Below are 15,391 nucleotides of genomic sequence, written 5' to 3'. Positions count from 1 at the left end.
ATTTCAGGTTGCCTACCCAAGAGTTGAACAACATAGCAATCCAACAATAACTAAGTGGGAAAATCTGTTATTAGAAACTGGAAGTGTTATAAAAAAGTACTCTAGAGGATATCACAGAATTTCTTTGTAAGAGCTTACGATTCATTTATTAGGCGCTGTTATAAGTGTGTCGCTGTGGATATTTTAAAAACCTATTTAATCAATTGTGTAGAGGTTGAAAATGTTCGGTGTATAAATGGGCAAATAATATAAAATCAAACGTTTAAACCTCTTCGTGGGACACCCAGTATATTTTCATTGGATGTTCCAAAAGCCTCCTCCCCTTATCTTAACTTTTGAACTGTTGAGAAATTTTTTCAGGATATGCAAAACTTTACCTGATACAATTTTTGATAGACTTCATAATTGCTACACTCTCCACCAAAATTGGGTAATGGCGAAGAGGCAACTCAATAATCATATTAATGGGATGAGCCATTGAGAAATACCTCAAATTGAAGGTTTTTATGAGACAAAACCAATGAAACTAAGAAAACAAATCTGTTACACCAAGTAACATTCATTTTCAAGGGAGTGGAGTAGATTTTAAACAGGAAACCTACCCTATGAATTCTTAGAGATAAAACTGAAAGTAGTGCAATGATGGTAAATACTCCAACATGTGTTGTTATATCTTTGATAAAGCATTTACCATCTTATAGTTTTAAAAACATCTCCATTGTATGTTTGTGCATTCTTAATTATAATATCAATAATTATTAACTTCATTGAATGTGTTGAGAAACTTAAAAGATATCCTGTATTAGTACAAGATCTCTTTTTCACCAAGCAGGGAAAACAGTTACACACTACTTGTTCAATTCTTGACAAGAACTTGTCAATATTATAGTTTAAATATTTAATATGTAAGTATTGCTTTATCATAAGTCCTAGATCCAAAACCGTTTTACTCATCAATTAGTTACATCTCCGGTGAAATGAGTTTTATTCTTTATTAAAAACCCAAAAATCATATTAACTATTTTACTAGTTTACATTAAAATTAAAATAACTCAAAGATAAAGAAGGCAATAAGCAAAATGCCACCTATGATGAAACTGCTATAACAGTGATTCAGTGACTGAAAATGTTCATGTTTCTATACTCTAAATATTATAAATTAAGATATCGGTTAACTGATTTCTTCTTAATAATTTGCTTAAGTATATAGCAAAATGAGGTATCTAGTTTTTAAATAAAATTTTCAATTAATTTCATATAATTTTATACTTTAGGTGAGATAAAATCAATTGAATGGCTGTATTTCAATATTATCATTAAATTTGTATGATTAATAGTGTTTTTATTATTTTTGAGATGGGAATAATCATATTACCTGGAAACCTATAAATACAGGGGTTTTTGTTAACTTTTTTAATTATTGCAAATTCAGGTTTTAGCTCTGACGAATTTGAAATGTTAACATGGATTTTGTATTTCCACATTGGTCTCCTTCTGATATACTTCAGAGTACCTACCTATTTACTATTATATTACTTGCTCATCACGTTTCACATAGTAGCTTTGCTTTTGTCAATTTTGTGCATGTTTCCTGGTTTATATTCAACCATTGTATTTTATATCATTAAATATTAATTATACCATCACAAACTGTCATAACTCAAATTCATTTAAAGATTATTACAATGATTTTTTGCTTTATTTTTCAATGTATCACGAAGAATAATAATTTTCCGTTATAAGTGTATTTGTTATAGAAAATTGAGTATTGAAACAAAATCAATCACAAACAAATTAAATTGTGTTCGAATAATGTTTTATCCAGTTGAGAGTCAGACCAATTAGTGTCAAATTGCGTTTTGTAATTTGCTTTTTGTTATTTTCAATAAATTATGTATTAACAATTTCTTAATTATGTAATGCTTGATGTAATATTTGATATAATCGTTTAAAATATATTTATTACATTGTTATATGTTTGTTAAACATCAAATTTTCATATCAAGAACCAGTACAGTTATTTTGCATTTATCATTTAAACTTGTCTCAATTTTAAAATAAATAAAACATGTTATACAATATAATGAAATTGCTTGGGAAAGTAGAATGATGAAAGAACTTTAACTTTTCATCTTGAATTGGTGTACATATGTTAATATTTATATTCAGCATTTTAGAACCGACTAGCCTATCTATCATTAATAACACATTTTGTGCACTAATCGAACCAGTAAAAGATAGCTCGCTAGTACTAAGTTTCAATTACCAAAATTTGAGATATGGCAGTTTTAGTTTTATCTTGTCTTAAAATGATTTCACTTAGTTAAGATTTATATTAATCTGTGTAAATGGCACTAAATAACACAAAAACAATAAGTATTTTTAGTGATTTTCATAAATTAGTGTTAATTATTGATGAACAAAAAGTATAATAAAGTTAGTACTAAGTTACATGGCTAAATATTCTTTGTTCATCAATTAAAATGTATTTAGAAAGAGAATGTTTGTTCTTGTTGCAGTATGTTACTACACTGTTCCATAGAAAACTAGGAAAAAGGTTAATTCATTTAAAAATATCATGATGACTATTACAAAATATACATATTAATCAATTTAATAATGTAACTATCCATTCACCATCTTTTTTTTACAAATATATGTTTTATGTTTCATCAAATATTCATATTCATTATCACTGCATGCTAATTCCTTCATTAATGTCATTAACATACGCATTACGAGTATTTTTAATTAGACTAACACTTATACCAAGGTTGGTTGTGTAGTTAGTAATAGTCAATTTATTGTGTATAGCAGTTAGTTTTAATTTTATCAACGTAAGATATGTTTTTCATGGTTCTTATTATCATTTTGAAAACTTTAAAGATTATTTTGGAATTAGAAAGTATTCATTTCTTTTAACACGCTTTTCTCTTGACAACTCACAGAGATGAGAGTTAGTAAATTTCATTAAAAAATGGCATTTTTTGGTAGGCGGAAGAGTCTTAATAGGCCATGAACATTTTAACACATTATTTACAATTTATTGCCCATATTGCAAAGTAATAAAGAAAGAAAATTATTAGGTTTTGTTTATAATGGTAAACTGTCAATAGTAACCGAAGGATAGATTCATGCAAAGAAGTTTGTGTAGGAAAATTTCTTCACTTTCACCAAGTAATCATTTTAATTTCCAGTGAAAGGGTTACAAATCAAAAGGCTTTAGTATTAAAAGTAGACAAACAGTGGTTTTGGTGCAGCATAATCAAAGGTTTTCATTCATAATAATTATTTGATTTATAAAATATACTGTTTACTTTACTAATGTAATATTTAAAACTTAACTTTAAGACTCTGTTGGCTCATTAAATTTTTATTTCTTCCTTGATCGTACTTTTAGAAAATTGAGGAAGATAATTTAAATTGTAATTGTACTATTTTTTATAGTTATTATGGGGTTTTCATAGCCATTATTTTTAGTTTTGAAATTTCAATGTAAAAGTTTTGGTGAAAAGGTTTCAATATAATTTAGTTAAAATTTTTGTTCTAAATAGTTTGAAAAGATTTCAAAATGTAGCTGTAAAATTTATATAAAAATTGTTTATAATGTTTGTTTAATTTTTAATGTCTGTTTTATTAAAACTTACTGATATTTACAGTATTTCAGTAATTTAGATTGATAAATGTCTATTTCTGATTAGGTTTTAGAATTATATTTCATCTTTTTAGCTATAAAATAAAATCAGTACCTACTCTTGATAGATGTTGATAAATAGCAACATGCATAGTGATTGGATTTAAAATTTGCATATTTTTCAAGACACCTCGGTGTTTATAAATTTTTTAATATTATTATTCTACTCTGCTAAACATTCATTTGAACTTTTCCCCTCCTTCGTTTACATTTCCTTTTCGAGGAGACACATATAAAGATTGTGCTAATAATCGTTGAGTAGAGATTTGTATCATTCTGTAACGAGAAAATTGTTTACATTGCAAAATGAGTTTATGTAAAACTAATAAAATCTTTGCAAGAAAGTTTTGCATTCTGCCTAACAGAAATTATCTTCTTTTAACCTCATTACACCGGTATCTTCATTTTCCGAATTTATAATTAAATATATTTTTGAACAAACTTATTTGGTTGATACTTATATAAAATGAAAGATTACGACTTAAAAGAGGTGGAGCTAGAGCTATCAAGCTCTCTGTACCACTCAACTTCTATATGCAAAAAATATGGATGTAAGCAAATATTTAGATTAATCATTAACATTTTGATTAATTATTTCACTATAATATTAATAAATATATTTATCATTTCTTCAAAATTTCTAAAGTTTTACCAAGTCAGGTAATATGTTGTTCTATATGTACTAATTTTAGTTACATTATAGTGTCAATTTAAAATAAAAATTATTTTATTGTATGGATGATATAATTTTAATTTTCATTGGTAGGCTTTGGCTGGATCAAACACTTCTTTTATAGTATGATTCTTATCATTTTGTAATTACATAAATTTGAAAGGTTTACTTTTACAGTTTATATTTTAGTCTATAGTCAATTTAAAATTGATTAAAGCGGGTGAGTTTACAGATACTGATGACATTGAGAAACGAACAAATGAAGATTCGAGTGACAATGTGATCTCATCGGATGTATACCCGGAACAATCCAACAATACATTGACATTCAGTTTGTTTTATGATGATCATCTTTTATCCTCAAGTCAAGTGCTCCACGATATTGACGTAATTTTAGAAAGTGAGCTCAATTTTGGTGAAGGCACCTCTGCTGATACTGTTACCAAAATATTCCAAGATTTGTCCAACGATATTTTAATAGATCGAAATCCATCTTCTATCGGCTGTGAAAGGGAAGAGGGTGATCTTATTGTTACGTGTTGTAATTCGGACTATGATTCCTTGTGTGACATTCAAAAGCAACCATATGAAGTTGCTACAAACATAGATGATCTAAACAGTAATGCCGAAAGAGACCACCTCAATACTGTATGTGAAAATATCAACACGAGCAGTCCATGTGAAACTTTCATTAGAAGAAGACAAGATTCATTTATAATAAATGAAACCGACCTTGAGGACTCTACTTGGACCGTACCTAGCACAAGATCCAATACTGAGAGTTTTAGTGAATTAAGATTTTCTATATCTGAAACTCATTCTGATTTAAATTATTCAGACAGTGATAGTTATACATCTTCTGATGTTACGCTTTCAACATCTACAAAAGAATTCAGTCTCATTGATCAATTTCCTGATATAACAAACTACAAGAGAAGCAATATAGATGATACAACAGGCATATTGTATGAGATAAGTGAACAAATAAACAAAGTTCCAAAATTGTTGAGTGCAGGGAATAAACCAATAATATCATCTTATGTGGAATCGTTTAAATCTAATATCGATGCCTCCTCAGCCATTGATAGTTATTCTAGAGATTCTTTGGAAGAGAAGGTTTTCCAATATTTTGTCCAATATGATCAACTTCCTTTAACAGGATTAAAGGATTCAAAAGGGAATGAAGAGCTTTGTCAAATCGAAGCTGCTGTAGAGCGTATGTTAAATCAAGTTGAAATTCAAGAAAATTTGATAAAGGAAGATGTCAGTTTTGTCCCTCTTGTTCTAGATAAAAAGGAGGTAGATGCCCTGCCACTTTTAGTTGATACTTTGTGTGTATCGCCAATGGCTCAGCGTAAACAAATAGGAAATCCTCACTCAAATGATTCAAAGCTGGACACATTTTTTGAGGAAAAAAGAAAAGAAATGACATATTTCACATCAGATGTTATTCATCCCCAAAATGCTGCTGTGGACGATAAAAATAACATTTTGTATTTAAATGACTCATCCTGTAGCATAGGTGAATTAGAAAGAACTGTAAATCGACTTCTCGATGAAGTTGAAAAAGAGGAAGAAAAGCTTGGTGTCAGCTCTCCAGATTCAAGGAAAACCTTCACATCCACAACAACAGATATGTCTTCTGAAGATGATAGTTATGGGGTTTGGTGGGAGGGTGCCTACAGACGTTTGCCAAGGCATTCAGCAAGGAAAAAGCTTTCAAAAGGCTCTCAACATTATCATAAAAATCTTCTAAAAGTTCCAAAAAAAACTCCGTCATCACAAGGAAACACGTCTGATGAATCAGATACAAGTAAAGAAAGTGTTATGTGTACAGATCGTACTAAAAAGTCCCATACAAAGTTGATGGTGAAAACTATTGAAAATGGGAAAAGTGCTATTGAAATTAGAACTTGTAATAATTGGAATCAGAATCTTGTTCAAGAAAAAAATTCAACGTTTAATACAGTATTTAACAAATTACATTCAGAAGTGCATTCTGTGTGGAATCGTTCATTGCCTAGTCTTCGGCACAGTCCATCACCTCTCTCAAACTCAATGATCCGGACCCTGGGATCCGATGATTCTATCAACTATATAAAATACATGGAACCATCTGAATGCATCCAGTATTTCACACCTTGTGCTTCTATGGATCTGGATAGCACTGGATATTGTACATGGGCACAAAGATGTAGTGGAGGTAAGAATGTCTTGGTACTAACACAAATATGTCTGTTATTTCTTAACTCTAACTGCATGTCTTGTATGATTTATTGAACATATAACCAAATGATTGTTTTTCACCACATAATTCATTAGCCTAAACATTTAAATACACAATCATAATAGAATGTAAGGAAACTATGCTTTATGGGGTTAAATTAGGTATAATAACTGCCACTAAATCATACTGCAACAAGAATCAGCATTTCAATTCTTTATGTTAATGTTACATTCAGTCTTAAGATTTCTGCTATTTCAAACATAATTACAGGAACATCAAGAGTCGGTATGAAAAAGGATATTGAAATATCTCTTCAGGATAATGCTAATTTACCCTTAAACAATGAAATTCCACAACAAACAACTAAAAATATTGAAAGTGCAACAGAAAATTCAAAAGATAAAGATTCAAAGTACCAATTTACAATGTCAGTCCCAGATAAGAAATCCTTTACTGAAACAATGAATTTTATAACCACATTTTTAGAGTCTGAAAAGAACTATAACAACAAAATAATTAAAATTGACCCAAGTAGGTTAACTGCAGTAGCTGATACTGAGGTCTCATCTTCAGATGAAACAGAGGAATCAAGAAGTGAAAGTGATCAAAGGTCTGATAAGTCGTTTGTCGGGAAAATGTCAAAAAGGCTCTTTGGAGTGTTCAAGAAAGATGATAAATCAAAGTCAGAAAAGAAACGAGGTAAGAAGAAAAAACTTAAAAATGAAAGAAACAATGAGAATTTGACTCATGCTCCAAGCATTAAAACTATTGAACCAGTTGAATCTAGTGAAAAAATTCAAAAGGTTGGAAATGAAAATTCTACAACAAGTTCTGGTGACATTTTTACACCCAAACAACTAACTGATACAGATCATGAAGAAAAACTAAGTACCAACCTAAAAGAAACTTTTAAGGATTTTAGTGTTCCGGATTTAGGAAAAAAGGTAAAATTTGAAGGAATACAAACTCATACACATGAGCAAATAAAAGATGCTACTGATACATTAAAGGAAATTGCTTGTACACTTATTTCTGAAGAAAAAGAAATAACCCATAAACCAGAAGACTATACAACTGATGGAAAGTTTAATATCCATCTTGAGGATAAAAGTAACAAAGAAATGACACAAACTAAAATTGGTTCTGAAACCGTTAAAACCGTAAATAATGCAGAAAATGGCCATACAACAGAAACCGTTGAGACAAAGGAAGTTTATGGTATCCAGAGTGAATATAAGTACTCAAAATCAGACGATATATTAAAGGATCCAGTAAAAGATACCAATACTATCAAACATACAACCAAAGAAATTGAACTCATGCAACCACTAAATGTTATAGTTTCAGATCAGAGCACTGAAGAAACTCACAATAAACTTGATCCTAAAAATGAATATTTCTTTGCAGCTGAAGTTATTCCAGATAATATAAAAACACATGACACTAAACAAGATGGAGAAATCCATGAGTTTATGGAAAAACGTAAAGTTACATTTTCTACAGATAATGCTGATGAAATAAAAAGAACTACAGAAGACTTCAAAAGGAAATCTGCTGGTGTAACTTTTGCTATGGACGTTACTCTATTTGACACAGAATCAAAATCGTTAAAAGAAGGTAATTATGGAGAGAGAGATGATGTACCTAACAATAAAGATAGAATGTCTATTATAGCTGATAAAAATATAGCAAGTACCACAACCTCTATAGATGAAGGTACTGATGTTGAACCTAGTGCAGTGTTTGAAAAGAAACAAGCTTCTAAAGATATCTCAATACCCTCTAGAGATGGTGTGAAAGGTCCAAAAGAAAAGAAAAAGTCGTTCTTTGGAGCGTTATTTGGTAAATCAGGAGAGACCTCGAAAGTAAAAAAGGGAGAAATTACTGATGCAATTGAAAAAAGTCAGTTTGCAGGAGATGATGTATCAGAAAACTTTGAAAATACACAGGAATCTAAAATATCAATTGATAAACAGATTGTGAAAGAAGTCAAAGACGTAACAGAATTATTAGATGGTTATGGCAACAGCAGTTTTGAAGGCAACATTACTGAAAATACTAATTTGCATGGAAATAATGAAACTTCCAGTTCTGTGTATGAATCTAAACTTATCACTGATGAAGTTGATAAAATGGACAAAGAAGAAATAAATATTCCAACTTCAATCAACACTGCAAATGAGAAAATACAAGAACCTAAAGAACAACATAAACTTTCTTTCAGTACCATTTTCGGCAAACATGAAAATGCTTTGAATACTGATGAACCCAACATGGCTAGTACCACTTTAGCTCCTTCAGATATTGTAGTTAATGATAAAGTAATTTCTACTAAAGAAGACTGGAATATTGTATCTAACAAAGATGTTATCCCATCAAACTCAAAGCCTATTGCTTCTATTCTAATTGATAATACATTCTTATCCAAAACCAGTGGTTTAGTTAATGAGGAAATTAAAGAAACAAAAAATATAAAAAAGGATATCAATGCAGCACATGCCACAGAGAATGCTGACACAAAAAAATCTACTGATGAATGTTCAGATTCATTTTCAAGCAACATATCTTTAAGATCAGAACAAGCTCTAAATGAAATAAAAAGTGCAATGGACAATGCTACCAAACATACAAGTAAAAATATTGTTGAAGAGATGGAAACTTCTTCTTCTCTTGCTAAAGACCTAATTGAACCTTCAGAAAATGTGATACAATTTGAGGGAAGTGATGCTTTAAGGTCTGTTACCAAAATCTCTAAATCTTTAAATCAAATTGATAACACAATTAGTGGTACAGTTTGCGAGAATGAACCTAAATTAAAAGAAGAAAGTTTAAAACTGGTTAACGAATTGGCATCGTCCGGAACTACTATTACCACGACTGAAAATTTGTCAGATTTAAGTTATGATAATATTGGTAAAAATAATATTACAAACTCCACCAACAAACCTGTTGTGAAAGCAAATGTACTCAGGAATCCAGAAGATGTAATTTCTGATGAGTTGGATATTGCTAGTGCAACTCAATCCATTGACACTGGTACATCAAACACAATTCCAGAAATGTTCAATACAGATAAAGGGGTACTAAGTGGCTTTGAAAAAGCCATCACTTCACATTTAAACAAATCAGTAAATGAATTTCACAATGTTGCTGAAGATGTCAGAGCAAAAGACTTTCATTCTACTATGACATGCAGAGATGGTGAAAAAGATAAGGCTATATCCATTAAAGATAGTACAGTCAGTAACAATAATGAAAGTGTGGATGATGGAAAGTCATATATAGCTAAAAGTATTAATAAAGTTACAGATTTTACAACAGAAAAAGTTGTGTCGTTTCTAGACCCAAGAGAAAATGATAAAACGTTTATAGTAGAAAGTAACATGAAAGACAATATGATTCCTGAACTGATAGCATGTTCTGACAGGAAATCTGAAGTACAATTTGAAGGAAACATTAGTAATGTAAAAGAAAACTTAAATAATGTTGAGTCTTTTGTTTCTGATCCAGCTTTGCATATACAGAAGCCTTCAGATGTGTTTGATCCAACTATTGTCAAAGTCAGTTTAGAGAATATTAAAAGTGAAGGAGTAGAAAAAGTGGTTGAATCTACTCATCTAAGTCCTTGTGTCGATGAAAAGGATGAAATAAAGCTTAGCAAAACTCAGTATACTCTAGGAGATGTATTAAATAATGAAAGTGAAAAAACTGAAAGCAACACTTGCAAAGCAATAAATGAGTCATCTGAAATACTTACAAATACTGATCTAAACTCACACCCCACACCTGGAAGAGCGTTAACTGAAAGTGGGAAGTTAAATGAAACTAAAAGCCATGAATTCAAATACACATCAGTTGGTTTACCAAGTTCACTAGAACTTATTAAAGATGATATTTTAACTTCATTTGGAGATGGTATTCAGCAGTCTAAAGTTTTTGTAGAAAATGCTAAAAATGTTGATACAAATACAATATTTAGTGATGGCAATTATCCATCTGAAAATGAAGCAGCAACTTCTGGTGTAGATGTTTTCAACAAACTTTTAGAAAATATTCAAGAGGAAAAGAAAACTATGTCTGAATTTGTAAAACAGAAAGCTGATAAAGCCCATGTTGAACTCAAAAAGGTAAAATCAGATAAGGGATCTATACTAGATAATGCAAAAAGCTGCATAGAAGATGTATTATGTAATGTTAAAGATAAAGTCACATTTACAGATGAATTTAAAGTCAGCAAAGAATATTCAGAACAACATACTGAACCAAAAGCAAATGATGATAAATCAAAGAAACCAATGAAGAATGAATCAAAGAATTTAAATCAAGAAATTCCAGAAGACAACGTTCAAAAAGTGACTAATAATTCTAAAAGTAATGATGATAAACTCAATAACATACTAATCGATATGTTAATTGAACAGGAAAGCACAAAAACCACTTCTTGTGATACTACTAGATTGCCAAAATTAGACACACATCAATCTTCTGTAACAGAACAGTGTATACCTAAAAAATCCTCCATTAAAAGTTCTGAAATAGAAGCGAATTGTGGGGTATTAAAAGGAGCATCTAGTTTTGGAAAAATTGAATCATTGATAAAGGAAGTTGACTTAGACAAAACACAACAAAAGGATGCAACAATTGAACAACCTTGTATTGTGACAACACCAACCATGCAGCGCAGGAGGATTGGGGGCTCTCAACGTCTTTCAAGAGAAGAAAGGCCTGCTCTCCGTGATGTATCCCATATAATTGATTATTCCAGTTCTGAAGAAGAAGAGACCAACTATTACATCGTGACTGAGCCTAGTGACCGATCACCTCAAAGAAAAGTAGTATTCCATGTTGAATCTGAGGATGAAACTTTCATGAAAGTATCAGACTCTAGCAGTGAACCTGAAGTAGAATTTACTGAAATTATCCCTAGTCCCGATCCAAGTGTAATGAAACAAGGAGCTAAATTAGTTGAAGAGGGCTCAGAGTACTTTGATGACCGAGTAAAATCAAAAATTGATTCTGAAAAAAATATACAAAAGGTAGAACGACGTTTCGAACGAATGGCTTCTGAAACCCTCGACATAGACCCCGTTGCAAAGTATACAGCTGATCGGGAGTTTCAACGAATGGTGTCTCAGCTGTCAAACGAAGAAGTTGATGCATGTTTAAGTCAGTGGGAAGAAGGAGGACTGACACCTTCAGAAGAACTGGACTCTACAAAAGATACCATTGAAGGTGATATTGATCCTGATGTGGAAGCTCTACCTGAAGGTATTTAGTTTATATTGTAAGCGTTTTATTTATAATCTACTTTATAATATAGTTAAATGGGTTATGATATTAACTCCACTTATAGGGTTATCTTTATATATTAATGTAATTAAAATAACTAAAACCCTTTAAATTAAAACTTTTTACTACATACACGTGTTTCGGTTTTTACAGACACTGATGATGGTTAAAAACCGAAACACGTGTATGTAGTAAAAAGTTTTAATTTAAAGGGTTTTAGTTATTTTAATTACATTAAATGGGTTAATATAGTAATATAGGTAAACAGTAAATATAGATAAAGTTTTACTGTAAATATACTAAATAAATATACACTTCTTGGTATTTGATAATGAAAATACTTTACTACATTCCAAGCGTTAACTGTAACTTAAAATAATCAATCAGCACGATTGAAAGTGAAATATGCATTTCAAAAGAATCATGGCAAAATCAGTAGATATAATTTCAGTAATTGTTAATCTCTTTGAACATCAGCTCTAATTAGCGAAAAGCAATAATCCGTAACAGTTTTATGTATCTGCACTACCTTGCTTCAATGTGTAAACTACTAATCTATTCATTAATATTGTATACAACAGTTTACGAATATGTACGAGTATATTTAGTTTCACGTTAAGTACAATGTATGTTCTACTTAATGTACTGAGCTGTATAGTACATCATATTCAAAAGTCTCATGATTAGTAGAATGATTCAATTGTAAAAGATCTTACAGTTGTAATTCACTTAATTTGCACTTCATTAGAAACATTGGGCATAAACAAAAACATTATTTTATGTAAACATTTTTTACTTAATCTTCCATACGTCTCCAAATGTAATTTACTAGATTTCAATTGATGAGTTATAAAATATAATTTAAACTTTTTGGATTGATTTGCTTACTTTATAACTGCTGAGTTGAAAAAAATAAAAGCTGGTAGAATTAAAGTGGCCAATTAATTAACTGGAAATTAAATTATATGATAATTCTAAATAGTTAACCTATTGATTTAAATTATCTTATCTCGCCAATCTTTAGTTATCAATCGGCACTGGAGGTAGTAAAATGAGCAATCTTTAATTTGCAGATAAATATTTCTGTTTATTGATGTATATTGTACATGAAAATGTATTAACAAGGAACCTTTCTACTCTATATTTCAAATTTTCACGTCTAATACTTTAAAGTAATAATAATTGCATAAAAATTTTAGATCCAACCATTTACTTTTTAAGCCTTTATTCAATATTGTTTTTATTTAAGCCATAATGCAGCATATTATTTTACAACAATATTATTTTATTAATAGAATGTAAGTCTTTGTGAAATATTCAATTTTAATGTTTAACAAGTATTAGAGAGTTTATAAACATTAGTTAAACTTTTACTTATATGTTTCATTATCCAAAACCTACCTAGCATTTCAATTCTTACGCAAAGTTTGCTTCAGTTAATAATAAAAATAATTTATGGATCTTCACCATCGCAAAACTATAAATGTATTTTGAACTCAATCTTTTCTTAGTCTTTATCTTTATCAGATATTTTTTTAATGCTTCTTGAACTTAAACTTCACAGTGGTTGAATTGTAACTGTAAGATAATAGTGCAAATAATGATCATTTTTGTGCAGTTGTAATCATTACCATATGACTAAATCGTTGGTGCGCAGGAAAAATAATTATTTATAATTTCCATAAGTTTGATCTGTTATAGCAAGTGATTTATTTAGTTAAATAGTTTTCGGACTGGCATTTCTAAACAAGAATAGTTGTATTTATCTCCACCAAAACACAGAAATTTCATAAATAATGGCAGGTTTTTGACATTTATTTCAATAGTGAAAACTGAGAAAAGGTACCAGAATAATGTTTCACTTCAATTCTACACTCAGACGGATAAGAAGAAAATGCAGTTTAGTCCAAGCACAGTGCATTATTGGCATTGTTCATGGATCTTTATCTCAAATAGTCACACCGAAAAAGTCACATGGAATCAATTCAATGAGAAAAGAAATATTTATTATCAAACAATCCTAATGTGCTTATTTGATATAATAAATCCGTGAAGCAGTATCGGTTAGTGATAGTGAAATGTTGGTGTATATATACGAGATTGAGAGAGAGAGAGAGTGATTTGTTAACCAAATGAAAAAATTTTGAGCCACCATACTTTTGAATTTATAAAACACTGTCAAGTCAAGTAAACTAGTTGAAACAATACATTCTAGAAGCTCTATTCTTATTGAAATTAGTTATTAATTTAATACAAACACTCCAATAATATACTACTTTTACTTTATGATGTGTTCATTGAGTACGAAAGCCTCACAGAAATAAAAAAAGTATATTATTGGAGTGTTTGTATTAAATTAATAGTTTAACCAATTTTAATTGAAACTGTGATACAATGTACAATTTCTATTCTTGGCGTAAAAACAATTATATTCTATTGATAACTTGATAAGATTTTGGTTTCATAATTTATTTATGATCTATCACTATGACTATCAAATAAAATATCTAAATAAAAGGTTATTGATTAAACGCACATGTTTTGATATGATGTTAGTGTAATAAAATATAATACACTGGCTATTTATTAAATACCCAGACGGACTTATTAGTAAAGAAGTCTTTGCTATTTTAAAACATATAAAATTTGTGATTAACTTGTCATCAGTTTCTTGCAAAATTGCTCTTACTTTTATTATTCAGTGGAAATGTTTTCTGCTCAGAATATTTCCTGCGACTATTTGTGACCTTGCATATACTGAAGTAAACATTTTGTTGCTTTATAAAATAAAACCTATGGGATTATTTCACATTTAAAATAATTACTGTTTAAGACTTCTGTTGATTGAAATCTCTTACGTATATGTTGAAAAGTTTCTCAAAATAAGAATTAAATTCAGTGTTCAATTCATTGATTTCAAAGTGATAAATCTTCAAGTATTTACATTAATCCTCAAATTTAACGCTGACTTAATCTTTTCCCACACAGACCCCAAATAATCTTTCCACTGTTTACGAACATTGTGATAATATAGTTTGAACTCTCTTTAACAAATTCAGTACTATATTTTTTTAAATCTCTTCATTAGAATATTGGTAATGCTTCTTGACAAGGAAACCTTTTATAGGATGATACTGTGGTACCTATGTGACTGGATGATATGTTTCTATCATACTTGTACCTCCACCAACTTTTATACAAGTATAGTATAGTACCATTAATCTTACATTCGAGAAGTATCTCGGGTCGGAGCTAATTTTATGAATCATATATTTAATTTAAAAAATATACTGTGACAGAAATTTTCTATTAAATAGTTTGATTACTTTCCAGTTTCTTGCTCAAAAGTATTATTTTTCCATTAAAAATATTCTTAGAATACGCTATCTAAACATATTTATTCTCTCTGGCCTTTCTACCCTGTTCCAGTGCAGTTCTCTTGGAATTTAATATTTTGTGATGTTAATGTCAGAATGGTCTGCTAATAAGGAATAACTCTAAATATTCA

General features: G+C 29.7%; 1 protein-coding gene across 1 annotated transcript in view; it reads left to right on the top strand.

Annotated features, from left to right (window-relative positions):
• The window catches only part of LOC124360992, an 83,059-nt gene that overhangs the window by 44,552 nt on the left and 23,116 nt on the right, over positions 1–15,391 (top strand). The gene's annotated exons all lie outside the window — the stretch shown is intronic.

The sequence above is a fragment of the Homalodisca vitripennis genome, chromosome 4 (genome assembly GCF_021130785.1).
Source record: "Homalodisca vitripennis isolate AUS2020 chromosome 4, UT_GWSS_2.1, whole genome shotgun sequence".
Taxonomy (NCBI): domain Eukaryota; kingdom Metazoa; phylum Arthropoda; class Insecta; order Hemiptera; family Cicadellidae; genus Homalodisca; species Homalodisca vitripennis.
Note: the sequence above shows the minus strand (reverse complement) of the source record. Positions and strands in the feature narration are given on the sequence as shown.